At 36.3% G+C, this 23,742-nt stretch overlaps 1 long non-coding RNA gene across 2 annotated transcripts in view; it reads right to left on the bottom strand.

The window, feature by feature from the left end:
* LOC139083525 (uncharacterized) overlaps nucleotides 1-23,742 on the bottom strand; it is a 330,299-nt gene that overhangs the window by 7,993 nt on the left and 298,564 nt on the right. For both annotated transcript variants that reach the window (XR_011540326.1, XR_011540327.1), the window contains 2 exons: nucleotides 20,152-20,293; nucleotides 14,399-14,496 (listed from right to left, as the gene is read on the bottom strand). This is a non-coding gene — a long non-coding RNA (uncharacterized lncRNA). The remainder of the gene's footprint in view (nucleotides 1-14,398; nucleotides 14,497-20,151; nucleotides 20,294-23,742) is intronic.

Here is a 23,742-nt window from a genome sequence, read left to right as displayed (position 1 = left end):
AATGTAAACTGGTATAGCCACTATGGAAAACAGAATGGAGGTTCCTCAAAAAATTGAAAATACAATTACCATATGATCCAGCAATTCTACTTCTGGGTATATATCCAAAGGAAATGAAAACACTATTTCCAAGAGATTTCTGCACCCCATGTTCATTGTAGCATTATTTACAATAGCCAAGACAAGGAAACCACCAAAATGTCTATCAAGGGATGTTGATAAAGGAAATGTGGGATATGTATATATACACTGGAATATTATTTAGACATAAAAAAGAAGGAAATACTGCCTTTTACAACAACATAGACGAACCCTGAGGGCATTATGCTAAGTGAAATAAGTCAGAGAAAGACAAATACCATACGATCTCACTTATATGTGGAATCTAAAAAAGCCAATCTCATAGAAACAGAGAGAAGATTGGTGGTTGCCAGGGGTGGGTGTGGGGTTTGAGTGTGGGGAGAAATGGGTCAAGGTAGTCAAAGCAACAAGCTTCCAGTTATAAGATGAATAAGTTCTCAGGATGTAAAGTAAGTAACACTACCGTATTGTATACTTGAAAGTTGCTAAAAGGATAAATCTTAGAAGTTCTCAACACACACACACACACACATGGTAATTATGTGATGTGATGGCTGTGTTAACTAACCTTACTGTGGTAATCATTTCACAATATATACATACATGAAATCATCATGTTGTACACCTTAAACTTATATGATGTTATATGTCAATTATATCTCCATAAAGCTGGAAGAAAACATACAATCAATATAAAAAAGTATTAAAAAGAAACTTCACATTTTCCTACTAAGTCTTTGAAATCCTGTGTATATTTTAAATAATAGCACATTTCCATTTGGACCAGCCACATGTGGCATGTGCCCAATGTGTTGCATAGCACAGATCTAAGCACTCCAAGAGATGAAACTTCTGTGGGAGGGATAAGCAGATTTTGCCTGTGGAATAACACAAATAATTGTAGACAGAGAGTGGACTGTGGTAGATTAAATATGACCACAAATACTTTCCAGCTCCTCCCATTAAGTAATGGTAACTATTTCCCCATTCCTGGAAGCTAGGCTCACCTTTTGACTTGCTTTGACTAATAAAATGTGATAAAAGTGGTGTGGTATGAGTTCCAGAGCCTAATCCTTAAGAAGTCATGGAGCCTTTTCTTCACACTCTTGAGGAGGCCTGGAACCAACTACTGAAAGAGGAGAGATTTCATAGACCATTGATCATAGGCAGCAGCCAACACCAAGTCTCCAAACACCTAAGTGAGGCCGCCTTACACCCCCACCCCCATCCCCAATCAAGCCACCAGATGACTGCTGCTGCATGAGTAAGCCCAGTTGAGATCAGCACAACAGCCTAGCTTATCCCAGCTGTTATTTGTCCACTCTGCCATTGATATTCTCCAAACAACCTCTTTACGACCTAAGGCACTCAATGGCCAGGGCACATCTACGAGGCTAATACTTTCCAATATTCCATATGGAGAGAGACCTTCAACCTCTCTATTCTCAGCCTTGCATTCCTAAATTTAGTAAGGTATTTTGTAATATTCCCCTTTTCCATGTTTTCTAAGACCTCTCATTCTCTCTTTCTTCCCCTCTAACTCTCTCTTCCCCTCCACAGTTAGCAATCTCAGCTTATATGCTGGTGTGGTAGGCAGCTGCTTCTGCCCAGTCATTTCTTCTCTCCATTTTTTCCTGTCTTACAGCTATTCAGTGAGAATAATAATATTCTCTCTTTGAATAATGTCTAACTGGCCAAAATGGAGTTGGATTGCAGGTCTAAGGTATACAAATGAAGGTGGAGACAGAATGAGAAATATATTAGTTACTTGTAGATTATCCTATCACATTCATCTGCCCAAATAAATTGCAAGTATATGGTCAGTAAGTTAGCTTATAATTCTTATATGCACTGGCACACTTTGTCCAGAATTGAACGCATAGTTAATACAAAATAGGTAAATTTAATTTGTTGATTGAGCTAATAAATCCATCCCGATAGAATTCATGCTTTTTCTATTTTCAGCTTTGCTCTCCTCCAGAGGAAAGTTTTACCTCCAGTCCTGATGAAGTCAATAGGCATAAATCTTTCTCTAAACAGCTACATAGACTACTAGCGCCTACTGGATAATTTTCTGCTCGGAACAAATAGGAAAGAGGTTAAGGGAGAGGAGGAGAGAGAGTTCTTATGCACTTCACATCCTTGAAAACATTCTTAGTTCCATTCTGATTGGAAAGAGAATCCGGCTCGGCAGTTTTTAATCTGTAATTCTTTTTGATACTTTGATTAATTCAATGGCACAATAACTATAGTTTATAATGTGTTTCAATCAAATAGATTTATAGCTTGCTGATTTTCTAAAATGTCCTTATAAATAGAATCTTTTATAGTTATTATAAGATGGTGGGATTATGTCAACATCGATATAACACATGTGGGAATGAGTGCAAGACCCTGGAGTGTTGATCTAGCATGAAACATAAATCAGATATCATTCAAGATGTGAAAGACTAAAAATATGAATTCTCTGCTCATTTTCCAAGTTATCAATGTAATTAGCAGATAACAAGAGCTCAGTTTTTTCTAAAGAGCAGCATTTTTTCAAAATCCAAATCATTATTTATCTCTTTCAGATCCTTAATTGAGACTTTCAGGCATAATAGTAAAAATATTTTTGGAAACAGAATAAAATAAATACATAACATTTTTTCTATATATGTGTATGTCAAAGTTTACAAAATAAGGAAAATCTGCTATGCAGTTCTAGAGAGACAAAAAGTAGAACGGCATTGGTAAATATGAGAGACGCTTAGAAGGTTCCAATAAAAATTTTGAATAAATCTTATGATTTTGGAGAGCTCATTTCAAAGTCTGATTAACTGTTTTAGACCATTAACTTCACTTAGTAAATTACTATTTCCAGAAGAGTAATAACTCAAGTCAATGAATATCTACCAACCAAGCATCCATTGCAATTGACACTATTTCTAAGATTTAAAATACTTTTTAATCCAAAAAAGGGACGTGAAAAGAAGAGGAAATAATCATTAGTGTAAATTTTGTCAATTTCTTACTTGTATCCTCCCCACTCACTTTATTTTCTTTCTGAATCCAGAAATTTAATTTCATCAAATTATTGCATCATTATATTAGATTTTTATCTGAAATAATACTGGATTTCATGGAATCAGTTACTATAAACAGGCACAAAAAAATACTAGGGCTTCTCAGAGAAACACTACGAAATAACAAAGAATAAATCACAAATAGAATTATTCTGCCTTTAAAGAGTGAATCATTTTTTAAATCTAGGTTTTTATTTCCAATATTCCATTTAAAATTTATTATATTAGTAATTTTGTTGAAAATATTTATTGAGCCAAGTTCTCCTTGGTGCCAAAGTCACTCCCAAATAGTAAACGTGGCAGTTCCAAAAAGTGGACTTCCAGTAGCTTGAGAGAGTTAACGCTCTTCTTGAAGGATTAACTTAAATCCAAAGAAAATACAAACCCAGAAATGTAGAGATTTTCTTAAACGGAAATTAAGAGGAACACTTTGGAGGGCCAGTACAGAGAAAATCAGGTTAAGAAATATCTTTTCAGTTGGAAAGAATAAGCACCACTTGAAAACTACTAAAGATCACTTAAACACAAATATCATATGAAGTCTATTTGACCATAGTTTGTGGAACGTTTAAGAAAATTAGGGTCTTTTAGAAACACAATATGCACTTTTAAATGCACATATGTATTTTCCCTTCAGACTCTTAAAGCAGGCTGAATTTCCCCCCTGGAGCTCATGTATCTATGCATATAGAACGTGCCTTCAAGGTGAATCTCCTTCTTGCCTCAGAATCTCATGTATGGTTTGCATGATGTTAATGAAGTTAATTACTCAATGCGTGGTCAGGATGCCAACCCACCTCATGTCGTCAGGGATCTTATTCTCTCTGTTACAAACTCTTCCTCCAATATCTTCAACAGCTTTATTTACCCAATCAGGTTGGCACCCTTAACTGTTCCTTCTCTGCAGGTCAACAGGAGCCCTGTAAGAAGAGTGGTGGCCTTGCTCCCAACACACAGGCAATTTCTCCAGGATCTGCCTACAGTTCATTTTAATGCCTTTCATGAAAGCTTTATTTACTCTGTTTTTCTCCTATTGCCTTGAATCAGGATTCTCCCTTTGGAGTCATTAAAGTTGAAAAATCTGCCTGCCTTTCATTTGCTTTCCCCTCTCCGAGGACTCTTTCCTTTGGTCTGCAGCCCAGAGGCCAGCCCTGCCCATCCCCCACCCAGCTGGCTGCTTCCTGATTCTTGCACCCACCTTATGGTCTGCTCCTAGTTGGCTCCTATTTATCCATGTATTCAGTTTGCCAAAACGGATTTTTTTCTTACAGCTTTAACCATATTTAGATCTGCCCTAAGAAAATCTTCCATTACTTATCCCAAATCCTTCCATCGTCTCAATCCCTCTCTTTCCTTCCCTTTTTGATCAAGCTCCTTGAAAATGTAAGCTGCCCTCAGCCTCTGCTTCTTTACCTCACACCCCTCCCAATACTGGCTTCTGTTCCCAGCAGTATGTTGAAATTTGTTCCTGCTAAGAACGCCATCAACCTCATCACTAGCTCCAATGACTACTCTTCTGAAGTTATTTCATAAGTTCAGCTCCTTGTGGCCTGAGAATCAATAGATCGTTCCTCCTTTCTTGGAATTTTCTCCTATGATATGTGGGACACTTCTTTCTTCTGGCTTCCTGGGGGAGTGGGAGTGGGGGTAATGGAATTAAATACCAAAGAAAATGGTTCCAAACATGCATAAAAGCATGAAATATGAATCTTCATATGAATTGAAACGTAGCTTCTTAGTAGTAGCATCTACTGAGTATGAAGCAGCAGAAAACTGCATACACATGATGCATTTTGGTGTTCAATATCTACTTGCTCAACTTTAGTGAAGGAGTGCTGGCTGAGGGGGCCAGGAATTATCCTGTGTTGGTTATAGTTCTTGAGGACAAAGAAGATGGTCTGGAGCCTAAGCCAGGGTTATAGCCCTTATCAGACAAGCTGCATCAAAGTTCCTCCACCTGGGAGGTCACAAATCCAGGACTAGGATTATACTGCAGCTAAGGCATATACGGTTCCCTAAACTTTCCCGATGGAAAATGGAAAAAAAAAATGGAAGAAGAAGTGAAAAGTGGGACAGACTCAAGTTTTTGTTTCCACTAGAGTTTGCAGAGCAGTTGCTGAGACACAGGGCTAAAAGCTGGCTGGGGGTGAGGAGGCAGCCCTAACAGTACGATAGCTCCCTTAACACAATATAGTGAAAGAGTAGGTATGGGCCTGCTTTACTCCCACTGAAGTTTCTTTCAGTTCAAAAAACATTCGATGAAAGTCCATTACATGCCAGGCATCCTGTAGGGCAATGACGGACACAAGGACAGGAAGGCAGAGGTTCTATCCTCAAGGAGCAATCTAGTGAACAGCCAGTTTCATCAAGTGGGCATCAGAGAACTGCAATAAAACTTCAGGAATCCTTAACTTCTCTGCTGGGCTCTCTCCCTCCTCCTCTGTTGTATTCACCAACCCATGTAGGTGGAATCCCAGATTCCTCTCCTCACCCTCTTTATAATCCTATTTATACCTACACTTCTGAGCTCCTCTAATGACACGTGGATTGAGATTTTATTACTATCTTCAGTTTGTCAAAGAATTTAATTTCCAGTAAATTTATTATAGGGATATCAATGTACCTCCTGCATTAGTCTTTAAGATATGCTGCTTCTGTTGCATAAAATGTTGGCAGGGTCCTTTGGCTCATTCTATGTTATCCACACTTCTGTTCCTTTCATAAGTATTCCTACTGCTTTGGGATTTTAGTCGTTAAGAGGACAACCAAATCGAATCAAAACAATTATGCAATAATGTGCATGCCAAGGTTTCCTGGCACCACTTATTAGAAATTCTACAGTGTTAGCGTGTATTGCCCAAATATTTTATTTACATTCAACTTGTCCCAAGGTATTGCTAAGAATAGGAATGAATATATAACCTGTTTGTTCAGAGTATTAAGCCACATAGCCAAATTTGGACTGGTTAATGTTGTATCTCCCTCATGAATAGAGAATATGGAATTGAAAAATGACTAGCATGGAGGACAGAATGACTCAGAAATCTAAGAATAGCCAAATCATGTGAAAAGACCCAAAGGCTGCTTCAAAATGAACTGCATCTGCCTGACTCACAAAACTGGCAAATTACATTATTTAGATCTATGCAAAATAGCATTTCACCAGCATTTTATCTGCATATTTAATTTCGCTTTTGGTTGGTATGATTTTGCCTTCTTACTATGGGATAATTTATAGGTTCAAAGGTGTACTTCTAGCTCAAAAAATAACCTTAATCCAGCTTGTTTGGTTTTGTTTCCATCAGATTATAAATTAATAATTTGGACTATTTGAAATTATCTTAAGGATAGATTTGAAAATACACTTTGGACACACTGCATGCTCTTCAGAAGTCCAGGAGACACTAACCAGTAAACCATTATGAAAGGAAGATAATATGAAAGCCTCAGACACTATGGGAGGTCCAATGTTGCCCTAGGTAAGCACCTCCTCTAGGATTTTGGGAGTAATCAGACTCTCTAAATAGAGTGTTTCCTCTGCTTCAGTATTACAAGCCACTTTATTGAGATGTAATTGGGAATAGAATTGAGAGCAATCTGAGAAGACACACTCTTTACTATCCTCATCACCATGCTCATCACTGATAAACCATCAAGGCCAGAACTCAGGATGAGGTCACAAGGAATATCATCCTGCCTTAGCCACATTTGTTAGCCATCCAAATCACCATCACATTGTACCCTCTGGGATTCCCACATTTTAATCAGCAAACAAACCTATATCCTGAATCTCTTGCATGAAAATCTTTGCAAACTCTTGCTTTAATTAAAATCTGGATCTCATTATGAGCTCAGCTTCCACTGCAGCCCTTTCAAGTGGAAGTTGTCTTTTTTTCTCACAAGTGGTACAGGTAGCTTCACCATCCACCATGGCCATTTCCACTTCATTACTTTATCTGTATAACCCTTGCTTCTTCTGTTTTCATGCCACCTGGAGAAAATATTCATTCCCTTTATTCCTGCTATTATGATTTGGAAGTCATCCTTGATTCTTCTTTCTTTTATTATGTACCACAATTTAATGCATTTAAAAATTCTGTCCTTCTATTAAAATATATCTTAAATGCATGTACTTCTCTGCATGTCCATTTCCATCAGCCTAGTCTAAGTCATCATCATCTCTTTTTTAGAATTTTCTATGAGCCTTTTAACTTAGGCGCCTATTCCGAACAGTCTTCATGAGCATGAGACCCACACAGTTGCACAGGGCCTAATGCTTGGAAGAGACTTGTGTTTTGCTTAAATCTCTGCTATTGCCGTCATGAAATTTAAAAAGATTTTTGATCAAAGCTTCTCACGTTTTCATTTTGCACTGTACCTCACAAATTATGTAGCCTTTCTTGTTTCTATTTGTAGCCTTCACCTTCTAATTCACTCTACACTAACAAGTCAGAGTATTATTTTTGCTATGTAAATCATGACATTCCTCTGTTTAAAATATATTGATGGGGCATTAGACCAAGATGGCAGGATGGAGGAGGAAGATCCTTAGCTCACCTCCTCCCACAGACACACCAAAACTAAAACTACATATAGCAAAACTATTGCTGAGAATGACCTGAAGACAAGCAGAATGGACTTTCCACAACTAAGGATATAAAGAAAAAGCCACATTGAGATGGGTAGGAGGGGTGGAGATGCAGGCTAGTCAGAACCCATACCCCAGGCGCAGTGACTCACAAGTAGGGGGGATATCACAACCATGGAGGTCCTCCTGAATGAGTGAGGGATGCAAGCCTCACACTGAGCTCCCCAGCCCAGAGGATCTGCACCAGGAAGATGAGTCCCCATCACTTCTGGCTTTGAAACCCAGTGGAGCTTACATCTGGGAGGGCTAGAGGGCTATAGGAAACTGAGATGCCTCTCTTACAGGGTGTGCACACACACTCACTTGCTCTGAGTCCCAAGTGCAGAGGAAGCAGTTTAAGAAGAGCCTGGCTTACAGGTGAAGGAGATTCATCGACTAATTTTAGGGCATCTGCTGAAGGGGAAGTGATCTGTTGGAACTTTCTCTGGGGATGGAAATGCTGTCAGGTGCCACTTTTTTTGCTCTCTTCTACCTAGCTGGCCTGGCCTTGGAGGCACCATTTATCACAATTTCCATCTACCTTGCTGGCACCACTTGCCCCACTCTGGCATTCTCCTCTGGACTCACCCTGGTCAACACTCCCTTAAAGTATCTTCTGCCCTAGGGAGCCAGCCCTGCACACTAGAGCTCCCTCAGCAATCATGACTCAGGCACAACAGGAGGGCACACACAGCCTACACAGGGGACATATCTTGAGCACCTGGCTCTGGCGACCAGGGTGGATTGTGCTACGAGTCCCCATAGGACACCTTCTACATATACCTTCCACCTTTTCAAGACCACAAGACATAGCTGATCTACCTAATACATAGAAAAAAGCCACAGAGAGTTAGGCAAAAGGAAGAGACAAAGGAACATGTTCCAAGTGAAAGAACAAGACAAAATCTCAGGGAAAAAACCTAAACAAAACAGAGATAAGCAATCTAACAGATAAAGAGCTACAAGTAACAGTCATAAGGGTGCTCCCTGAACTCAGGAGAAAAATAGATGAACACAGTGAGAACTTCAACAAAGAGAGAGAAAAATTCTTTAAAAAATCAGAGCTGAGGAACATAATAACTGAAATAAAAATACACTAGAGAGAATCAACAGCAGATTCGATGGTGTAGAAGAATGTATCAGTGATCTGGAAGACAGGGTGGTGGAAATCACCTAATCGGAACAGCAAAAAGAAAAAAGAATTTAAAAAAACGAGGATCACTTAGGGGACCTCTGAAACAATATTAAGCATCCTAACATTTGCACTATAGGGATCCCAGAGGGAGAAGAGAGAGAGAAAAGGACAGAAAACCTATTAGAAGAAACAATGGCTGAAAACTTCCCCAACCTGGTAAAGAAAACAGACATCAAAGTTTAGGAAGCAAAGAGAGTCCCAAATAAGATGAACCCAAAGACTCTCACCAAGACACATTATAATTAAAATGTCAAAAGATAAAGAGAAAATCTTAAAAGCAGCAGAAGAAAAACAACTAGTTACATACAAGGGAACCCCCTTAAGGTTATCAGCTGATTTTTCAGCAAAAACTTTATAGGCCAGAAGGGAGAGGTATGATATATTCAAAGTGTTGAAAGGAAAAAACTTATAACCAAGAATACTCTACTCAGCAAGGTTAGCATTCAGAATGAAAAGAGAGACAAAGAGTTTCCCAGACAAGCAAAAGCTAAAGGAGTTCATCACCACTAAACTGGGCTTATAAGAAATGCTAAAGGGACTTCTTTAAATGGAAAAGAAAAGGCCATAGCTAGAAATAAGAAAATTATGAAAGAAAGAAATCTCACTGGTAATGGCAAACATATAGTAAAGGCAGTGGATCAAGCTTCCACATAGCTAGTTTGAAGGTTAAAAGACAAGTAGTAAATCTTCTATCTCTACAACAATTAGTTAAGGGATACACAAAATAAAAAGATATGAAATACAACAAAAAAACATAAAATGTGTGTGAGGGTGGGTAAAATGTAGTGCTTTTAGAAGGTGTTCAAATTTAAGCAACCATCAACTTAAAATAGATTGCTATATACACCGGTTTTATATATGAACCTCATGGTAACCACAAACAAAATATCTACAAAAGATATACAAAACATAAAGAGAAAGGAACACAAAAGTGAAGAAAGTCATCAAATCACAGGGGAAGAGAATAAGAGAAGAAGAAGGGAACAGAAAAGAACTACAAAAAAACAGAAAACAATTAACAAAATGGCAGTAAATACATATTTATCAATAATTACTTTAAATGCAAATGATCTAAATGCTCCAGTCAAAAGACATAAGTGGTTGAATGGATAAAAAACCAGACCCAGATATATGCTGCCTGCAAGAGACTCACTTCTGATCTAAGGACACACAGAGACTGAAAGTGAAGGGAGGAAAATGATATTCTATGCAAATGGAAACAGAAAGAAAGCTGAGGTAGCATTACTTATATCAGACAAGGTAGACTTTAAAAAAAACTATAACAGCACACAAAGAAGGGCATTACATAATGATAAAGGGATCAATACAACAGTAGGTTAGAACACTTGTAAATATCTATGCACTCGATACAAGAGCACCTAAATTCAAAGAGGAAATATTAAGAGACGTAAAGGGAGAAATCGACTGTAAAACAGTAATAGTAGGCCACCTTGTCACCCCACTTACATCAATGGATAGACCATGCAGACAGAAAATCATCAAGGAAAGAGTGGCCTTAAACAACACACTAGATGAAAAGGACTTGATAGACATATACAGAACATTCCATACCAAAACAGCAGAATACACATTCTTTTCAAGTGCACGTGGAACATTCTCCAAGATAGATCTGATGTTAGGCCATAAAACAAGCGTTAATAAATTTAAGAAGACTGAAATCATATCAAGCATCTTCTCTAGCCACAATGGTATGAAACTAAACATCAATTACAAGAAAACTGGAAAAAACCTCAAACGCTTGGAGGCTAAATAACATGCTACTAAATAACCAGTGGGTCACTGAAGAAATCAAATAGGAAATCAAAAAATACCTTGAGACAAATGAAAATGGAAACACAATATTCCAGAATCTATGGAACCAGCAAAAGTGGTCTTAAGAGGGAAATTTATAGCAATACAGGCCTACTTCAGGAAACAAGAAAAATCTTAAATAAATAATCTAACCTTACAGCTAAAGGAACTATAAAAAGAAGAACAAAGCCCAAAGTTATAGAATAAAGGAAATAATAAAGATCAGAGCGGAAATAAATGAAATAGTGACAAAAAAACAATAGAAATAATCAACGAAACTAAGAGTTGGTATTTTGAAAACATAAAACTGATCAACCTTTACCAGACTCATAAAGGAAAAAAGAGAGAGGGCTAAAATAAATAAAATCAGAAATAAAGGAGGAGATGTTAAATCTGACATGATAGAAATACAAAGGATCATAAGAGATTACTATGAACAATTATACGCCAACAAATTAGACAACCTGGAAGAAGTGGCTAAATTCCTAGAATCACACAATCTTCCAAAACTGATTCAGAAAGAAATAGAAAATCTGAACAGACCAATTACTAGTAAATAAAACTGAGTCAGTAATCAAAAAGCTCCCAACAAAAAGACGTCCAGGAACAGACGGCTTCACAGTTGAATTCTACCAAACATTTAAAGAAGAGTTAACACCTATCCTCAAATTGTTCCAAAAAAAAATTGAAGGGGAAGGATCACTCCCAAACTCATTCTATGAGGCTAGCATTATCCTGATACCAAAACCAGACAAAGACATCACAAAGAAAATTATAGGGCAATATCCCTGATGAACATAGATGCAAAAATCCTCAAAAAAATATTAGCAAACTGAATTCAACAATACATTAAAAGGATCATACACCATGATCAAGTATAATTTATTCCAGGGATGCAAGAACGGTTCAATATCTGCAAATCAATCAACACAATACACCTCACTAGCAAAATGGAGGATAAAAATCATCACATGATCATCACAATAGATAAAAGTATTTAACACAATTTATCTTCCATTTATGATAAAAAACTCTCAACAAAGTGGGTATAGAGGGAATAAAATTCAACATAATATAGGCCATATATTACAAACTCACTAGCTAACATCATAATCAATGATGAGAAGCTAAAACCCTCTCAGGAACAATACAAGGATGCTCATTCTTGCCATTTTTATTCAACGTAGTATTGGAAGTTCCAGCCATGACAATCAGGCAAGAAAAAGAAATAAAAGACATCCAGATTGGAAAGGAAAAAGTAAAACTGTCACTATTTGCAGATAACATGACAAAATATATAGAAAACCCTAAAGACTCTACCAAAAAATATTAGAACCAATAAATGAATTCAGTAAAGCTGCAAGATACAAAATTAATATACATATCTCTTTTGCATTTCTGTACAATAATAATGAACAATCAGAAAGAGAAATTTAAAAAACAGCCCCATTTATAACTGCATCAAAAAGAATAAAATGCATAGGAAGAAATGTAATCAAGGAGGTGAAAGGCATGTACTCTGAAAACTATAAGACATTGATGAACGAAATTGAAGAGAACACAAATAAAAGGAAAGATATACTGTGTTCATGGATTGGGAACATTCATATTGTTAAAATGTCCATATTATCCAAAGCAATCTACAGATGCAATGCAATCCCTTTCAAAATACCAATGGCATTTTTACAGAACTAGAAGGAATAATCCTGAAGTTTGTAAGGAATCACAAAAGACTCCAAGTAGCAAAAGCAATCTTGAGGAAGAAGAATAAAGCTGGATGTATTATACTTCCTGATTTCAAACTCTACTACAAAGCTATATTAATCAGAACTGTATGGTACTGGCAGGAGAACAGACACATAGATCAACGGGGCAATAGAGAGCCCAGGAATAAATCCATGCTTATATGATCAATTGATCTATGACAGAGGAGCCAAGAATATACAATGGGGAAAGGACACTCTTTTTAATAAATGGTGTTGGGAAAACTAGATAGCTACATGCAAAAGAATGAAACTGGACCACTTTTTATACCATACACAAAAATAAACTCAAATTGGACTACAGACTTAAATATAAGACCTGAAGCCATAAAACTCCTAGAAGAAAACATAGGCAGTCAGCTCTTTGACATCGGTCTTAGCAATATTTTTTTGGATCTGTCTCCTAAGGCAAGGGCAACAAAAGCAAAAATAAACAGATGAGACCACATCAAACTAAAAAACTTTTGCACAGTGAAGGAAACCATCAACAAAACAAAAAGACAACCTATTAAAAGGGAGAAGATATTTGCAAATCATATATCTGATAAGGGATTAAGGCTTAAAATATATAAAGAACACATACAACTCAATATCAAAGACCAAACAATCCAATTAAAAAATGGGCAGAGGATCTGAATAGACATTTTTCCAAATAAGACATATGGATGGCCAACAGACACCTGAAAATATGCTCGACATCACTTATTATCAGGGAAATGCAAATCAAACCACAATGAGATATCACCTCACACCTGTCAGAATGGCTATTATCAAAAAGCCAACAAATAAACAAATAACAAGTGTGGTAAGGATGTGGAGAAAAGGGAACTCTCATGCACTGTTGGTGGGAATTTAAATTGGTGCAACCATTCTGGAAAACAGTATGGAGTTTCCTAATAAATTAAAAATAGAACTATCATGAGGGTAGGAAAAACATCTGTCTTGCCCCTCCATGTTAGTAATATTAATAACTATTCCTGCCTGCCATGCAGTAATGACAGAATGGCAGAGTGCCCTTCTCCCATAGCAAGATTACTGGAACTTTTAAAGGCAGCATTTAATGTTTAGAAGCACATTATTAGAAGCATATGTTCTGGAATCATATTCTCTGGGTTCAAACCCCAAGGGCATTGCTTATTAGCTCAGTAATCTTGAGAAACCCACTCAATCTCTCTAAACCCTAATTTCTTCTGTAATAATAGGGCTGGCCCCGTGGCCTAGTGGTTGAGTTCAATGCACTCCACTTTGGCAACCCAGGTTTGGTTCCCAGGCATGGACCTACACCACTCGTCATCAGCCATGCTGTGGCAGCAACCCACAAACAAAAAGTAGAGAACAATTAGAGCAGATGTTAGCTCAGGTTGAATCTTCCTCAAGCAAAAAGAGGAAGATTGGCAACAGATGTTAGCTCAGGGTGAGTCTTCCTCAGGAAAAAAAAAAAGCATAAGAATAGTATCCACATGACAGGATTATTGTGAGGATAAATGAGATAATACATGTAAAGTGCTTAGTATTATGCAATGGTTAATGACTCAAGAAATGTAGGTGTGATTATTATTCACCACTACTTACCAGCGCCCAGCTCGGTACTTCGCATAAGCAAGCACTCAATACATGTTGGTTGGATAAATGAATAAGTGAAAAACTTTCTTTCATAGCTAGGACTCCAATAAAAACAAGAGATGTCTTTACTGGAACCTTTAGTCCCTTGAAGACATTGGTTGCTAATGCTCAGCTCTCAGAAGGTACTCAGGTGTGACAATAACAGACAAGCCCAAGGGAACACCCAAACTTTCAAACACTGTCTAGCAATGTGTGTAAACTGGAACAAGAGCAACAGATCTCATTCTCTTACCTTGAAACTCTGAATATGTCTCTCCATTTATGTCACCTGATTTTTACGTTTTTAGATCAGGCTTCTTTCACATACATGAGGACCACTGAAATTTCTTTCTAGAGAAATAATAATAATAAATAAAGGAAATAAATGATCAATTAATATTGAAAGTTCGTATCACCATGTGATTTTAAGACATTTTGAAAAAACTGATCAAAAAGTAAATACATTTTCATCAAAAGTTTCAAATGGTATAGAAGAATGCAGAGTAAAAAGAATATTTTTCTCCGTTCTTGAACTCCGGTCCTAGTCTCTAGAAGCAAGCATTGCTAACGATTTCTTGTGTTTGTTTTCAGAAATTATCTATGCATGAAGAAGCCTAGGTTTACTTATCCTTGTGATGAAAAAAATTAAGTACTATATACAAATTATTCTGTAACATGCTTTTTTATTAACAGTGTATTTTTTTTTAAAGATTTTATTTTTTTCCTTTTTCTCCCCAAAGCCCCCCAGTACATAGTTGTATATTCTTCGTTGTGGGTCCCTCTAGTTGCGGCATGTGGGACGCTGCCTCAGCGTGGTCTGATGAGCAGTGCCATGTCCGCGCCCAGGATTCGAACCAACGAAACACTGGACTGCCTGCAGCGGAGCGCGCGAACTTAACCACTCGGCCACGGGGCCAGCCCCCTTAACAGTGTATTTTTGATACCTTTCCTCAACAATGCATTTCTCATTCCTTTTACTGACTATGTGATATTCCATTGTACCAATATGCTTTTACTTACTTATTTATTTATTTGGTGGTACCATTTTTTCCTGCTTCATTGAGATGAAAGTCACATATCATACAATTCATCCATGTAAAGTGGACAAGTCACTGGTTTTTAGTATGTTTATAGAGTTGTGCATTCACCATCAGAATCAATTTGAGAACATTTTCATTACCCCAAAAATAAACCCATATCCCTTAGCTATCAGCTCCCTATCCTTTCCCTGTCCCCAGCCCCTGACAGACACTAATTTACTTTCTGTCTCTATAGATTTGCCTATTCTGAATATTTCATATAAATCGAATTATACAATATCTGACCTTCTTTCATTTAGCATGATATTTTCAAGATTCATCCGTGTTGCCTCATGTATCAAATATACTATTATTTATTAATTAGGTTCTTATTGATAGATATTTAAGTTGCTTCTATTTAGTTGCTTTTGCACATGACTCTGGGATTGAAATTTTTGTACATATATCTTTGAAGACTTATAGGAATATTTCTGTAGGATAAATTCTTAGAAAGGAAGTCTCTGAGTCAAATAATATGTGCCTTTAGAGTGATTTTTCTAAACTACTCTCTAAGAAGTTGAGCCACTTTATTTCATTTTTAAATGTTTATCACAATATCTTCTTGTCTAGCTTTTTTTTTTTTTTTTTTTTTTTTTGCTGAGGAAGATTCACTCTGACCTAACATCTGTTGCCAATCTTCCTCTTTTTTTAATTTTGCTTGAGGAAGGTTAGCCCTGAGCTAACATCTGTGCCAATCTTCCTCCACTTTATATGTGGATTGGCACCACAACATGGTTGATGAGAGGTATAGGTCTGCACTCAGGATCCGAACCTGTGAACCTGGGCCACTGTGACCTTAACCACTATGCCATGGGGCCAGTCCCTCACTAGAGTATTTAAATCTAAAAAAAAACATAGTCAAGTGGAAATTATAGAAATGCAAAATACAATAATTAAAATTACAAACTTGATACAGGACATAGCAGCAGATTAGACAGAGAATAATGGTAAATTGGCAAACTGAAATACAGATCAAAAATTTTCATACAGAAGCACAGAAGGGTAAAAAAGATGACAAACACATGTATAGAAGAAAAATAATTAAAACGTCAGACATGTTATTGAAGTACAGAAGGAGAAGGAGAGAGAATCAAACTAAAGCAATATTTGAGGAGAAAATGGTTGATGAAAGTCATCAAACGGCAGATTCATGAGGCTCTCTGCACACTCTCGGGTTGAAAACAAGGAAGATGAAATCTAGGCACATCATCGTCAACCTGCTAAGAGACAAAGACAGAGGGAAAAGGTGAAAGCACCCAGAGATATAGGGGGTTAGGCAGCACGAGGGGAGATACATTCCTCAAAGCAGCAGCAAGACTAACAAGTGAATTTTCAACAGAAATGATGAAAGCTAGAAAGCAACGATATGACGTATTTAAAGTACTCAAAGTCAATATCTCCCCACCTAGAATTCAATACACAGTGGGGAAAAAAATCTATCAAAAATGAACGCAAAATAAAGACTTTTTCAGAAAAAGAAAAATTCAGAAAATGTATTGCCAGAGACCTGCACTAAAAGGAAAACTAAAGGGGTTTCTTTGGTAAAAAGAAGTTGACCCCAGAGGGAAACATAGAGATTCAACGAGGAATAAAAAGGAATAAAAAGGACAAATATGTAGTGAATAGAAATTAATATTGACTGATTTAATCATTTCTTTTAGGTTTGAATATATGTAGAATCGAAATTATAACAATAACACCCAAAAAGCAGAAAGAGTAAATAGAATTTAAATGGTCTAAATTCCTAGCATTATTGGAGAATGATAAACATATTTCATAACTCGACTGTATTAAATAAGGGATACAAATGGTAATCTCAAAGTAAACAGTAAAAAGATAGTAAAATAATATGTAACTCACAAATTAACAGAAGTGAAGAAGGAATAATAAAAATGAATTTGATAAATCAAAAAGAAGAAAATAAAGGAAAGGAAAAAAGAACATAAAACAGGTGGAACTAATTTAAAAAATACAAAGATGGTAAATATAAACCCAAATATATCAGTAATTAAATGAAAATTAATGAAATATTCCCAGATTATCAAAAACAAATATAAGCCCATATCCTTATAAAATACAGAAGAACGAAAGGTAAAGCAAAGGTCAGAAAAAGATATACCATGCAAATATTAACTATGTGTGGTATATTAATATAAATTTTTTAAAGATTTTAAGTCAAAAAGCATGACTAGAAATCAAGAGGGACTATTCTTAATGATGAAGTGATCGATCCAGTAGCCAATGCAACAGTGCTAAAAAATCTATATATACCTAATAAAAAAGGGTGAAAATATATACACACAAAATGACAAAATGAAAAGGAGAAACAAAATCACAATCAGTTTAATTTTGTATGTGTGTGTGATGGAGCAGGCAGACAAAATCAGAAGGGATACAGAAGATCTGAAACTAATCTATAGTGACAGACTCGCTTTCCGACCTGCCACATGGTAAACTGTGCTAACCATTCTATTGCATTTCAAAGGGATGTGTATTTGGTAATTTTTAAGTACGTTGTTCTCTATATATCAGTTAGGTCATCTGGAGAACAATGCACTCAAAAACTGCCCAAATTTACCATATGGTGTACCATAAAGTGAGTCTTAATGCTTTTTTATAAATTAATTTTATTGAAGTATGATGTACATATAGTAAAATGTATCCATTTTAAGTGTACAGTTTGATGCGTTTTGACAAATGAATACTCCCGTGTTGCCACCACCTCAGTTAAGATGCAGAGTATTTCCACTATACCAAACACCTAACTCCTTCCTGCCCTCTGGCAGTCACCCTCTTTCCAATCCCAGGCAACCGGTGATATGCTTTCTGTTTATTATGTAGCACAGTGTCATGGATAAAGGGAAATCTATGGAGCCAGATTGCCTTGGTTCAAAGCCCAGCTCCATCACAACTGGCTGTGTGACTTCCAATAAGTCACTTAATCTTTCTATCCCCGAGTTTGCTCATCTGTAAAATGCAGATCATAATAACAGTAACTTCCTGTTCAAGTTGTTGTGAGGATTAAATAAATTAACGCATATAAACACATATTAAGTGTCATATAAGCATTAGCTGAGTTCCTAGAGTAAAGACCTACCACTGCCCGTGGGAACTCTGCCCAGAGACCTAGAGTCAGGGCAGAAGCCATAGAATGGCATGGACCACTACTTTCTCTGTGTATTATTTGCTGTTCAGATATTTAGCAGAAAATATACTTGTGAAAGCAACTTCAATTGCTAAGAGCATTAGAAAAATTCAACTGAAGACATAATTTGCAATTCCATTTCCTTTACAAAGCAAAACTATATGTTTATTGGAGAATCAGAATAATTAAGAGAACATGTTTATTCAGAAAAGAGAAAAATAGTTTGCATCGTTTAACATGTTCTATAACAAACAAATAAAAAACCTCTGTTGGTCTAAGTAAATTAGGTGACTGTTAAGCAATAATAACAGTAATATTCTCTACTTCCAATTCTCACCCTTCAAGCTCATTAGCAAATAAGGAAGCATCATTAATAAAGGGTACTCTTAAATGCCATCTTCATAATTATGCCCTGAATAAATGAATGAAATAGTTCAAGGAGAAAAAAATCCCAGCTCATTTCTTCTGAGTAGAGGCTACTCAGCCAAAAGGCATTTTTAAATTAAGTGCGTACATAGAATAAAATCAAAGTGTAACATGATGATTTCTTTTTATTTTACCAAAATAAATAAAACGATCAGTGGGTTACTTTGCTTTTAACTGACTTATAACAATTGCAGTCTCATTTACAATTAATTATATAAATTACGTCTAATTGATGTACATAAATATTTTCTGAGTTTTATATTCAACTTCTGTGGTTCAGAAAAAGAATCTTGATTCGTAATCAAGATAAACTAGGAACTCAGTTAAAGATCTTGATATAAGTAGGAGAAAATGTGTAATTAGTATGACATATATCAATAGCAACAGATTATGGTTTTAATTATTTTAATCTGAAAGTTGTTTTTTAAAAGATATCTATCAACATCATAACTTTAAAAATGATGAAATTTAAATTTATATTTACCACTTATTCCTACATGTACACAATAAGAATATATTTGAATAAAAAGAGAAAGGAAGAAATTAACCAAATTTTTTTTTTTAGTAAACAATCCTTAGACTCAGCTATCATAAAACTGACTGTTTTACTTGGTATTATATAGATAAAATATCAGTCTTAAAACATTGTGTTTTACTCTAACCAACTTAGTAGTAAAGCCAAGGTCACTATATAAGAAAATATATCCATGACCATCTTTGTGCTAGAAATTACATTAAAGAAACTGAAAAGATAGATATATTAACAAACCACAATAAATAAACTGGAAAAAAACCAGAGAAATGTGAACTGGATATTTGACAGTTCTAGTGAATTAATGTTATTTTTAAGATGTGATAACAGAATTACGGGTTTCTGTAAGAGTCTTTGTCTTAAAGAAATGAAATATTTGCAGAAGAAACACCATACCATCAGGGATTCAACATAACGGGGACGGAGAGAAAACAAATAGTTGACAGAACAGATGAAAAGATCAGTCCCGTATTGACAACTGGTGAAGCTGGACCAAAAGCACACTGTGTCACTATACAATTCTCTCCTTCAATTTGCAATTTTATAATGACTTTATTTAAACACAAAGGCAGAAAAGATGACGAACTCTCACAAAGCGCTAATACTGCTCTGACACTATCTCTGACTTGTAGCCAGCATTTCTTCCTGTTATTCTCAATTTTCTGATGCTGGCACCAGTTGGTAACTTTTTTTCTTTAAACTCTTTAAACATTGATTTTAAAAAGTGTTGCTTTGTAGTGGATTGTGTCAAGTTCACCTGATAAAATTAAATGTCCTGTGCTTTAGTGTGCAAACACCATTGTCTTCAGAGTTTAAAACCGTACCTTAAAATGAAGGCAAGTGACGACCTCCAGGAAGCTACTAAACTGTTCTATGCTGTTTGAGGTAATCATAGTAGGACTCCATGTCTTCCAGCCTCCTGATAATCATGCTCACAAGTTTCAAGATGCTTTTCTTACTTCGTACCTGAAGAATTTGAGAATTGAGTTTCCTTTTATCATGAGTTCCCAAAGTCTATACTTTGATGCCTCATTTTGAAGATTTCACAATTGCTGTCTCAGATCCAGTCAGATTTTTGCATCAAAGAAACCAATACATTCATTTCTCATCCAACACTTTGATGTCATATGAGAGAGAGTTGCATCCTGCCCAAGTTTATCACAGTAAATTCAAGCTGTGACTGTGTTGACATAAAACCCAAACATCCAGATGAAAATTGAAAACTCCAATGAATCATTTGAATGTTTCTGTACAACAGGACTTAATTAGTTGAAAATAATATGTTTCAGTTGTGTATATTTTCCAATATGAAACCAGAATTCAAGAAGTAAAATCTTGATTTCTTTTTCCTGTGGTCTATTTAAAGATAGGCAAATAGCAATAAAATGATAACTAGAATACTGACTGACTTTTATATAAAAGGACATGAGTGAGTGTGTATATCATCCAGATAAAAGGCATAGACCTTTTTTTAATGGATTAATTTTTTCCACTGCTTTTTTTTTTGGAGGAATTTGCTAACATGACTTCTTTTTAAAAAATACTTCAAACTATTGTTTCTCTATAGCATCTCCTGGGATAATGATTTCTTATTTAATGATAACAAGCTCAAGGCCATAAATCCTTAATGCTAAATGCAATAAACAATACATTTGAAGATATTACTTGAAAGTCTTTTATATAATTCCATTAGTCATGTTATAGTAAATGCCATCAGAGTGTTTCGCCAATAGAAGTTAATAACAACAGCAGAGCTGACAGCGGATGTAAATTGCAGTTTTTCAATTCTGGTCCTTGTTAACAATAGAGTTTTCTAATTTAGGTGGTGGTAATTTGGTTTCCCGTCATTAAGTAACTATTTAAAAGAGGAGAGTTGTGGTAAATAGGCAAAAATCCCCAAATCCCAAAACACATGGAAGGCTGGGCACCAACATAGCTATAGATGTCCATCATTAGGTGTGATAACATGACATCCATTTTCTTAAGTGGTTTTATTAGCTTCACCTACTTGTAATAATCAATATTTAATAGCAAGAGAGAATTGCCAACAATTACCTCCTGGAAAGTGGCCAATCTACCCACATTAAACGCATGTTTGCCGCAGCAGAGTTCCCAAGGCTAGGTAAGTACCAAAAATGAATAAGAAAGTGAAATTTTGGCTATGAGGCATTGCAGGCACCATCAGCAGCAGAGTGATGAGAAGGCCCCCGAGCACAGCCTCAAACCGCACAGGAAAACTAGCACCTGCTGAGAAAGCTCAATAACACATCTGCCTGAACTGGAGCAGTTGGAAACGGGTTTTCTCCCTTAATAAAGAAAAAAAACCATGCCGAGAGATAAAACGGCTGCATTTTATGAATACAATGTAAGATACAACAAATGACGATTGTAGCCAGAATCCAAATATCCAAATATCACAGAAAGCCAGGTCACATGTATTTACCTTCCGAGTCACATACTCAGATCATGTGTGTGGATGTAAATTAATAAAAAGGTACGTGTGTTACTCAAGGCTCTGGAATCCGACAGATGTGAGTTTGAATTCTAGTTCTGCCATTTGCAAACTGTTAGAAATGAATCTTTCAACCCCAGTTTCACGACGGGTAAAATGAGAACAACAGCTGTACTTAATGTATCAGTTGTTTAGGAAGTGAAATAGTGCACATTAAAATGGATCACTGTTCCCGGAATTGCACAATAATTACCAACTACTATTCATGTTACTATCGTCAGTCATACATATATAAAGTTTTAGGATTGAGAAAAGCAAACAAACAAGATACCCAGTTAAATTTTAATTTCACATAAATAATGAATAATTTCTTAGCATAAGGATGTCCCGTGCAATATTTTGAAGATATTTATTCTAAAAAATTATTCATTGCTTATCTAATATTTTTCTGGGCATCCTATATTTTATCTGGCAACTGTATTCATACGTCAATGCAGTCAAGAAAATTCATTTATCTATGACTTAGTCAAAAACCTATTGGTAAATAAAAGAGATCTAAGTCAGTCAAACAAAATATACACATTAAAATTCCTCCTCATTTTTTAAAGAAATGTTCCCTAAATTTTTACTCAGAGTCTGTGCACCTTAACTTCGGATCTAAAACCTTTATATTCTGATTAAGAGATGCTTGTCTTGGAGAGTTGCGCCTATAAAAAAGATGAAAGTATCCTTGTTGTGGAAAAGGTCCGGGCCTTCGAAAGGAGCATTAGCACAAACTGCTGGCTACAAGAAGGACTCCCAGGCAAGCCGTGGGAGTGCTGTCTTCCAGAGCCCCTGTGCTTTCTCTTCTGCTTGGCTCCTGTCAGCGTGTGACCCCAGACTGAGCCACGGACTTTGGCTCTCCCATTGGTATCTTCTTGTGCCACCCCAATATCTGGCCCCAGTCACGTCCCTGATTCTGTTTCAACTACATGGACCGTGCTTTGGAATGTTGTCCATATTTTTCTCAGCATTTCCACCCCTGTTTTGTTCCTGGCTTGACTTTGCACCCTCATCTCAGTGCCAATATCTTGCACAAGTCCGTTTTGCTATGTTACCAATACAGGAACTGTTATCTAAGCTCAAACAGATTAGACTCTACAAATTAGTGAAAGAGCCAGATATAACAGGAATGCTGATAGCAGTGAGAAATTATGGTTAGCCACCTGACAGCAGCGATATGCTATAATAATAGTGTGCCATTGGTTGAGAACTTACTGCGCACCAGGCACCGTGTTAGACACTTAGCCACATTGTCTCCTCTCCCCCTCTTCAAAGTAGGCAATACTACACCGTTTTACAGATGAAGCAAATGAGACCACACTGCAAGTATGCATCAGAGGTGGAATTGAATACATCTCTCCAACTCTGCAAACCACATGCTTTCTACCACAAAAGGCTACCTGTTCAACAAACAAGGGCATAGAAAAGAAAAAAATCAAGTGTCATGAATCCCAAAAGCATTGTAGTCTTAGGCCACTAAATGACCCATTACAAGCAGTGACAATTTGTACCTGTATTCAGTGATCAAGACTACAATACCACAATGCATATATAATATATATATATACATGTTACTACAATACTACTATATGCATATATATCCGTTGTAGTATTATAGTCTTGGGCCCAGATGCTCCCAATCTATTATGTTCCCACTCTATTATGAATTGATGATCTCAATTCAATATTTAATTTTAGAAGGTAGAATCATCACAAAGACTTCAATTATTCAGAGAGTAGTGAAGTGATTAAACAAGTTTTAGGGTGAAGTGATCAGAGGACCCATTTCAATCCCGGCTTCACTACTTCCTACTAGTTACGAGAACTTGACCAAGTTCCTTGACTTTTTTAGGCCTCAAGTTCTTTTGTGAAATCATGGTGCTAGTACCTACCTCATCGTTTGGGAACAAGGATTGAATGA

This window comes from Equus przewalskii, chromosome 5 (genome assembly GCF_037783145.1).
Source record: "Equus przewalskii isolate Varuska chromosome 5, EquPr2, whole genome shotgun sequence".
NCBI lineage: Eukaryota > Metazoa > Chordata > Mammalia > Perissodactyla > Equidae > Equus > Equus przewalskii.
This window is presented reverse-complemented; position numbering and strand designations above follow the sequence as displayed.